The following is a 10,540-nucleotide window of genomic DNA, read 5'->3' on the forward strand; positions in this document are numbered from 1 at the left end:
ACGAGTTACTTTGTTATGTATTTTTATTATTGACATTTTTATTTAAAGGGGCTTGGTGATAAGACAGAACTTAACTTCTTCTTGCCCCAGCCATGTATTTATTTATTTGTATTGCATAAACTTGTAAACTTTTCTTATCGGCGAAATACATAATAATAATAATAATAATAATAGTAATAATAATAGCAATAATAATAATAATAGTAATAATAATAATATTATTATTATTATTATTATTACTATTAGTGCGCATAGTTACGCATAGTTACGCATTGTTCGTATTGTTACTTACGGTTCTGTATTCTGTAAAATACACTATTTCTTAGTTTTTAAGTAGTTTCTAGACTTTTTTATGCTCGATTATATGTTCCATGCCGTCTTTCGAGTAAGGTCAGTAAGCGAATTAGAGCTGATATACTTTTATTTTCAAGAAGAATTGATGTTGTTCATTGTTTAAAACAAAAATTTAAATAATCGTTTGTTTGTTGTTGGTTGTTTTTATTTTTATAATTTTCATAGGCTGTTTTCACTTTGTAGAAGAAGTTAGAACTAAAATGTCTGGTAAAATAGTTTTTTTAGTACTATCTAAATATGAATACTGTAATTTATCTAATCTTCTAAATATGAATACTGTAATTTAATAGTGTTAGTGTCGTTTCACTTTCTTTTTTAATAAAGAACTTTCTAGGCTTCTCTAAAAGCGTTTCTTTACTCCACACGGTCTTTCAAGCAAGGTCTTCAAGCCAATTAGAGCTGGTAGATTTTTAGTTTCAAGTGGAATTGATGTTGTTCATTGTTTAAAAACTAAAATTTGTTTGTTGTTCGTTGTTTTTATTTTTCTGTTTTTTTTTAGAAGAAGTTAGAACTTAAATGACTGGTAAAATAGTTTTTTTTAGTACAATGTTTCTTTTTTAGTAAAGTGTTTCAGTTTTGTCTTCAGTCTTTTTAATCATTTTAAGCAAGTATTGTTTCATTTTTTTAGAGCAATTAAAAGGAGCTGAAGGCCTTTTTAGTAAGTATATAGTGTATAGTAGTTTATTTATAGTTTGTATTAGTTTATTTAGTATATAGTAGTTTATTTATAGTTTATATTAGTAAGTTTATTTATAGTTTATATTAGTTCAAGTTTATTTATGGTTTATATTAGTAAGTTTATTCATAGATTATAGATTAGGATTAATGATAATAAAATATTTTTTTAGACAGGCAAGCTGACAGCGACTTAAGTAAGTTTTATCATTTAGATTTTATTTGAGTACGAATGTAGCATTAGCAATTTTATTGTATGTAATTTTATCTCAATTTTTATCTTTAGACAGATAGAACTCAGTAAGGACTTAGATTTTGTAGATTTAAAAGCTTCTTTTGAATATTCTTTTAAATCATTGAATATGTTTTATATATTTTAATAAATTTTGTCATTTAGGTGTGGTAGCATCATCATTTGGTGCAAATAGTAATGTCTTTTATTTTACTTTACAGCAAATAGTAATGTCTTTTATTTTATTTTAAAAAGAATCAATAAATATTGTCAATATATAAAATATAAATCAATAAACATAATCACCAGGATAAAGTAGATAAGATAGATAAAATAGCTTTTTTATTTAATATTTTTTTATTTAGTTATAACTTCAGTTGCACCAGCCACAACAGGTAACTTTGTACATTTATTTTAATATACTTGAATTACATTTGTTTCTTAACTTTTCAAGCAATAAATATTGTTTATTTCAATATTATCGTCAAGATTATATAAATAAACTTTTTATTTGATAATTTATTTTAGTTGCTTCTGGATCAACTTTAAATAATGGTAATTCATTAATTCATATTTTATTATAGATAAATGAAGATAAAAAAATGTAAGTTGGAAATTTTTGTAGATTTAAAAGCAGTAAGCTTTTTTCTAAAGGTTTTTTCTATTTTTGGATTAAATCCACTATCACTACATTTGTTCTACTTTTATATAATGTACTTTAATAATTTTTGTCATTTTGGGGTTTGTTACTTTTTTGTTTTTTATTTAATAAAAAAACAAGCAATAAATATCATTTTCATTTAGCTTAATCGACCTCATTATCAGGTAACTGAATAATTTACTTTTGGTAGTTTTTCACTTAGGTAAAACACTTTCAAAACATTATAATTGTGTCCTAATTTTTTTAGATAACGATGAAGTAATAAGTAAGTTTGATTTTATTATCTAGATTTTCTTTTTCATTTTTTTTTTAAATTAAATTAAAAATGTTTTTTCTATTTTAGATCTGAAACAACAGCTTGGTAAGCAACAATATATAGTATATATAAATTATGTTAGTGTGTCAATGTTCCTAAAGAACAGAGCAACAAATTGGTAAAAACACTCATCTAATTTTTTCTTTCTTCAACACAGTGTTTCACCATCAGTAGGTTCATTAGGAAGAATACTTCCTGATGAACCTACTGATGGTAAAGCACTGTGTAGAAGTAAGAAAAAATTAGATAAGTGTTTATACAAATATATATATATATATATATATATATATATATATATATATATATATATATATATATATATATATATATATATATATATATATTGTTAGTTAAGTTTCTTTTTTAATTTTTATTTTGTTTATTTTTTTTTTTTAGTCCTCCTTCAAAGGCGAGTTAGTAAGTTAGGCATACTGTTCTTAATTTAGTTTGTAATTTAGTATAAACTATTAATATTTTGATAAAGTCTTTTTTTACTATTTTTTCTAATTTTTCTTATGTAAATGTACTCATGTTATGTAATTATATACATGTACTTATGTAAAAAAAAAATTTTTCCATCTAGATGAATTGTCAAATGGCAAAGGTAAAATTTCATTTAAAATGTCTTACGTACGTGTTTTTATTTATCTTTTAGCAAGCAAGAAGAATATTTAAGTCTATGTTTTTTTTAGATAAAACACCAAACGGTAATTATAAGTTCTATATTGCTATAATATTTGCTTGATTATAAGTAATACATTTTTTAATTATAATTTTGCTCCATCATTTAAAATTAAAATTTTAAAATTCAGTTTAAAGAAATATATCAATTTTTATTTTTGTTTTTAGAACTTACGTATGAAGATTATAAAGTCTTTCGGAAAAGAAGCCCGAACCTTCGACCCATCGGTCATTTCAGAGGTGGGTTCAGTATGGGGGGACTGACCACCCGTCATTTAGATGGAGAGGCCAACACCCCTCATACAGGGGTCGAAGGTCCGGCAGGAGAATTGAAAACTTTCATGTCTTTAATTTAAAAAAATGTTATTTGTAGACATGAAAGTTTTTGTGTATATATGTATATATTTGTTTATATATATATATATATATATATATATATATATATATATATATATGTTTATATATATATATATATATATATATATATATATATATATATATATATATATACATACATATATCTATATATATACATGCATATATATATATATACATATATATATATATATACATACATATATCTATATATATACATGCATATATATATATATATATATATATATATATATATATATATATATATATCTATACATACATATATAAATTTTATTTTATGTAAATAACTTTTGCTCTTCACAGTAAGTGTAGGGTAGATTATGATGAGCATCTTAAGCGGAAATTGAAGTATTTTCATATATAATTATGCTGGATCCAAAGTTTTTGCGAATATTCAATATTTAGGGATCTCTATTCATGATTCATTTAGATATTTGGACACTCGAAATTTTTTATTAAAAACACAGAGGTTTTAAAAAAGTAGCAAAAGTGCTCACTTGGTAATATGAGCACTTTAAATTAGATCAAAAAAATAACATTAATTAAATTAAAAAATACTAATCTGACAATCAATCAAAAACATTATCTTATTTATAGACAATTCCTTACTTTTATATATTTAATGTCTGTTTTTTCGCCTTTTTTAGTTATATGTATATAGAAAACATGTCTGTTAATATTTACTGTAATGTGATCTTACAAACATCTTAAGCTATTTGCTAATGCTTTGCGTAACTGTTGTGATGTTATTGTTCTAATGTTTTGTGTTGATAAACAGCTTGGCTTACCTTCCCGTTGGCGTCTATCGTTAAAAATGATTACAGGCAGTTTCACTAACTGCTTTTAATCATTTACTAAAATCCAAGATAACATTTGATATTACTGCAGTACAATTTTTATACATAATAATAATTTTTTTTATCTTTAGTGTTATTAATTATTTTCCTCTTTTAATGAGATTAGTTAAATGAGTTGACTTTTGATTAAAAGATTTTGGTTTCAAAACTGAACACCATTATCAAAATGCTCTGGGTTAAGTAGTTTTTAAAAATACGGTTTCTATTTTGTTCTTTTTTAATTTTTACAAACTTACTTTTCTATAATTTCCTGCTAATATGGAATCACGTAAGTTTTTAAATATGTTTAATCATAGTCCCTATCGGTAATAACTATTTTTAATTATTTCAATATGGTTTTCTTTACAATAGGCTATCTTCCAATAGGCTTACAATAGGCTGCTTTACAATAGCCTCGGTCCTGTAGATGGCGGCTGATATAACTGATTTTGAAAAGTGCCTTCAATGTTAATTAAATGTTTTCAATTGTCTTCAATTGTTTTTAAAGAAAAACTTGTTTTATGAAGGGTTTTTATTATATATATATATATATATATATATATATATATATATATATATATATATATATATATATATATATATATATATATATATATATTTGTTACACATTTAATTACATATCATGTAAATAAATTTGTTTAAAAAAAAAGGAAACACAAGTTTAAATGTACTTTTTACAACTGTTTTATATGGTTTTCACATCTGTTTTATAATCTTTTCAGCTCATGCTGGGTGAATAAAAAAATCAACTCTTTTTACTCAGCGCTTTTAGACTAAATGCTCACCTTTATGTGAATACATTTAACGGTTTTACTCAAATTTGTATTCACGTAAAGCGTAACAATTACTTCAAAAATATTGAGTTAAAGCAATCGCGTTCTTGAGTAAAAGAATTTCTTTTCATACGAGTTGACAAGTTATATTAATAAGTTATATTAACATACAAGTTAAGGCATAACTTTTGTGAATATTTATTTTTTAAGCTTCACTCATCACTCTTAGTAAAATAAAGAACAGTTTAAAAAGAATTAGAAACTATTCAGTTAAAAGTAAAATTAAAAGAAAGAAAAGGGAAAATTTATTTCGGATATTTTACCGAAACATTTTTACGGAATTTCAAAATAAGACTTGGATAATCTATGCACATAATTCAAGTCATACTTTACCCTAACGGTTTTGTTGTTATTTCCGCATATAATGTTCGAACGTTCGAATTTAACCGTAATCTGTTTCTTTAATGAAGGCTACACTATATCTTCAATGAAGCTTACAATTTAGTTGAACTAGGAAGCATAGGCGTAGAAAGATTTTTTTGGTGTTCGAGATAGGTAACTTCCAGACATGGAGCAAACTCCAAGCATTTATATTTTTATACTAATGTCAAATAATGAGGGTTTGCAAAAAATTGCGATGATTGGAGGCTGGGAACAAAAAAGCCCCAAAATTTTTGCCCCCCATCCTGCCCCAAACGTGAGAGCAACAAGTTGATGAAGTATTTTTTGTACTATTCTTAACTAGACTTATATTCATCGATAAATTTTAAGTTTCATAGTATTATCTATTAGCGTTTAAAAATTATTACCATATAAAATGTGCAACCCCCTCAAATTGAGAGGGGTTAAACTTTATATGGTCATAATTTTCGAACGCTAAAATATTTTAAAATGAAATTTCTAAAACCAAAAAAATCTTATTACGCCTATGCTAGGAAGCCAAGAAAAATAAATGTAAGCAGAACTAGAGAAACATTAATAAATTTATAATTCGTTAGAGAAAACAAATAAAAATTAAATTGTTTTAATAATTTAATAATACTTTTTTTTTACTTTTTTTAATTACTAAATAATATTTGGATGGATGCATGTAATTCAAGTCATATTTTAACAAAACGATTTTGTTGTGAATTGCGCATTTAATGTTCGAACGTTGCAGAATAAATGGTTAACTGTATATTTAATGAAGCTAACAGTTTTGTTTAACTTAGAAGCCAAGAAAAATTAAAGTAAGCACAACTGAAAAAGTATTAATACATTTATATTTCATTAGAGAAAACAAATAAAAATTAAATTGTTATTAATTATTTATTTACTAAAAACCCATATTACGGCTTACCTACTGCTAGTATATATAAATAATTGATGAACGCCTCTGTCTCCCGTGCTAACATCAGGTAAAATGTAAGTTAGGTAACAAAAGTGCAGCAAGAAATAGGGTGACTGCTACAAAATATTTTTCAACAAAATTTGGCAGGTGCATAGATAAATGAATAGCTTAAACAAAAAAGTTGGATAGAAGAAAAAAAGACTTTATCCTGGATATTAATTTCACCACAGAAGTACGACCAAAATTTTGACATCAATAAACTCGTTAATATATCAAGTCAGTATAATTAAAACCAAATCAAACTAATGCTTCAACTATTCTTCTTTCTAAAAATAATCTATGTTGATGACGAAACTAAAAATTTATTCCACAAAGCCCTCCTCAAGCACGCTTTGGAGGGCTTTGTGGAATTTTTTTCATAACTTTGAAAAGAATACGAAAATCGTGGCACAAAATTTTAGCGCAAAATTCGGTTTCGTAAATCGCGATAGTCACGTACCTAATTTAAGTGTTTAGTAACTTTTTGTTGGTCTTCAAGTCACTTAGATGTTTAATATGTTTAAATCTTATCAGTAAATATACCAACTAAAACATGAAAATAAATATGACTTACATGAAAATATATATGACGTTAATTCAAATCATATTTAAAGGTACTGGTGAACTTAGCAGCTGTGGCGCAGGGTTATAGTTCTGGCTCAGAACCCAGAGATCCGAGGTTCGACGCCGGCTCTAGCCTAATAAGCAACATTAATAAGGAAGGAGGCATGAACTTCTGGAAGCACCTAAATAACCTAAAAAAAAAAAAAAAAACTTATATCTACAAGGATCAAGTATATCTAGAGGTGCGCAAACATATTACACGAAAAAGTTGCCAAAAAGTCGCGAAAAAATGTGTTTTCCGCAACATGTTTTTGAAAAACATGTCTTCGACCGATAGAAATAAAACGTTTTATTCGATAAAAGCTTTTGTCAATATGGGATGCTGCTTTGTTTTTTCCGAAGAGTTTCTTGATTTTATTTTGTTTTGTAGGCTCTTAGTTCTTTATAATCATTTTGTATTTCAGATAAAACTAAAAACAAAATAATATTTTTCTCAATAAAGCAGACCCTGTCAAGAAGCTTTTTCTGAAAATCTTAGGTAAAACAACCAACTCATACAATTGCAAATATTGTGGAAAAGGTTATTCAAAGAATACACATAATTTACTTGTTCATGTTCATAAGTGAAAGCAAAATACCAGAAGAGTTAAGAAATGCTATTGTGAAAGAAAAAATAGCAGAAAAAAAACACAAAGAAAAACTTTGAGTAAGACTCCGTCAAGAAAAAATAAAGATTTTTTTCAAAATTCCTTTAGTTATTATTTTGTTATTAGTTTTTGTTATTATTTTGTTATAAAGGAAATTTTTCTTTATTGTACAGAAATTACAAGAGACATAGATACAATAACAGTTGGTATAACAGAGTTATAAGAACTGGGCGCTCCTGCAGTTTCTCCCCCCCCTCCCTTTTTTATGATTGATTATGATAGGGAATTTTATGCTAATTATATAAATAAACAAAATTTAAAAAAAATGACGAATCATATGTTAATTACTTTTTAATTGCATTGTATGTTTACAATAGTTTCTTTTTTAATGAATTTAGTTTTGAAATTCTGTTGGTTAGCACGAAAGAATTTTTTAAATTGTGCGTGCAAATTTCACACGATGAACATGTTTTAGTTACCTTTTAACGTAAAAACCACGTTAACTACGAGTTAATTCCAGTGGTTAAAACAGCCATCACCAGTTATTTTCAAAATGGCGAATATTAGCGTTTATATTGGGATTTTTGACACTTACTTTTGACACAGCACTTTCCGTTGATTTTCTGACCTATGTTTTTATACGATTCTTAATCAGTATAAAATTTTTTATCATAATCATCATGAAAAAAGAAAGGGGGGGGGGGAGGGGGAGAAACTGCAGTAGCGCCGAAGAACTGTCTTCGTCTTCTGCTCCATCAGCTTCTTGTCCATAAAATCAAAAAGTCAATGAAATGTTTATTGGATTGGAACAAAAACAAGTATGTTTGCTTTTATTAGCTACTCACTTCTGATGAAAATATTATTTTCTTATAATAAGCTACAAAAGGATCCAACAAGCGAGCTTGTTGCATTCTAATTTTTTAGTCACTAAACACCAACATTATATTGTGGTGTAAAATTTGTTTAATTATATCAATAAAATATATCAATATTACTTTTTAATTTTATTTGATACATGATATTCACTTTAGCTTGATTTTTTGAAGTATTTTTAAGTTGCATAAAATAAATTTTTTAATTTGCCAAATAAGTTTTTAATTTTTTAATATGTATTTTAATTTTTTTTCTTAAAGATAATTTCAAATATGACTTTGGCCGAGCTATCTTTGCATCAGATACTTGCCTGCAATAAATTTTCCCAATCAAAAATCTCTTTCAGAAAATTTAATTGATAATGAATATTATAAGATAAAAGCACTAGTTAAAAAAAAATTTCTGATTCGCTTCCTCTTGCAATTCAATGGGATGGCTTTTCCAATATTAGGTAATTTGTTTACTTTTTTTGAAAATTATCTGATTGTTTTAATAAACTTGACAAACTAAAAGAAAATTTAATAATTAATAAAATCATTAAAAAAGAATAAAGTTCATTAAATGAATAAGAATATTTATTATTGTCTAAATAAAAACAGTTTACTATTCAAAGGACTTATATTTTTAGAAGAGAGTCAATCATTCATGTGGTTGTAACAAACCTGAACCTGTTCTTTACAGGAATATTTGCCCTGGTACCCAGCATAAAACAGGTACCTACATGGTAGAGCCTAATATCAATTGTTTAGAGGAAATAGGACCATATACATTTTTAGGAGGAGTTACAGACAACTACTTTGCAATGTTACTTTCTAGACGCATGATTGTGAAAAAATCCTCTCTCAATTTTCTATTGCTGTGAGGCACATACATTAAATCTTTTAATTCTTGATCTATGTAAAACATCTGTTTTGGAAAATATTATAAAAACATCCATTAATTTAGTCAAAGAAGTAATCAATTCATCGTTAAAATCTTGGTTTGATTTAATTCAAAAATAAAAAGGAATTAATGTTTCATTAAAGCTGGCGTCAAAGACTCGGTTTGCTGGTAATGCTATACCACTTGGAACTGTATTATTTGAAAAACAAGTGTTAAAACAAATGGCTATAGATGATATAGATCCTGGAAACCCAAAATTCTCTTTAAAACATGAGTCAAAAGAATTAATACTAAAAAATTCAGTTTGGAAAGGCCTTGAGCAGACTTGTACATTTTTAAAACAGATTTTGTATTGGATTACAGTTGTAGAAGCAGAAAAGTTGTCCATAATGCTAATACGACAATTTTGTTTTACTTTTATTTTTGACTGTTTTTATTAAATTCTATTTACAACTTTTATACAGAAACAAAAAAATAACAATAAAGTTTCATAACGATCAGCTATTATCACACATAAATAATAATGTTGGTTTGTCAGCTATTGCAAAAGATATTACCCAGTTTGTAAATTCTACTAAACGGTGTTCAAATAGCTATGTTGAGCATCTTGCTAGAAATCAGGATTCTATAACTTATAAGCAAGCTCTAAAAAAATTTATTCCACTTGCTAGTCTAGCGTGTAAAATAAGAAATTGAAGGCAAGTGGTCAATTTAACCGACTTTGGTATGGAATTGAGGGTCAATTGATTTTTTTTTGATGTTCAAATATTTATTTATTTTTTTTTAATTTTTATCTTAATAATTGATATTAATAAATAACTTTGTAAATACGAAAATAAACAATTAACGTTTATTTTGTATTTATAAAGATACGATAAAAAAATTGATGAATTCTTATTTAATTTTAAAATAATAATTCTTATTAAAAAATTTAAATATATTTAAAATTAACTCATTCATTGCAATGACTTTGCAAATGGCTGTAAAAGCTACAAAAAAAATGGCTGTTTAAAGCTACAAGAAAAATTAAGGAAAAAATTGAGTAAAAAAAAAAAAAGTACTGTTAAAAGAGAAAGTGTCCTTATTTACAACTATCGCTTATAATTAACGTTTAATTTAGCGCTGCGGCTGCTGCCGTTCGTGTGCGTTTGACACTAATTTTTTTTAAAAAGATTTAGCTTCTTGGCCTTCAAATATTTTCTTTTATTTTCGACCACGCGATATGGTATTCTTAAATCTTCATTACCTGTATCATACTCT

Source organism: Hydra vulgaris, chromosome 07, assembly GCF_038396675.1.
Source record: "Hydra vulgaris chromosome 07, alternate assembly HydraT2T_AEP".
NCBI classification, from domain to species: Eukaryota; Metazoa; Cnidaria; class Hydrozoa; order Anthoathecata; family Hydridae; genus Hydra; species Hydra vulgaris.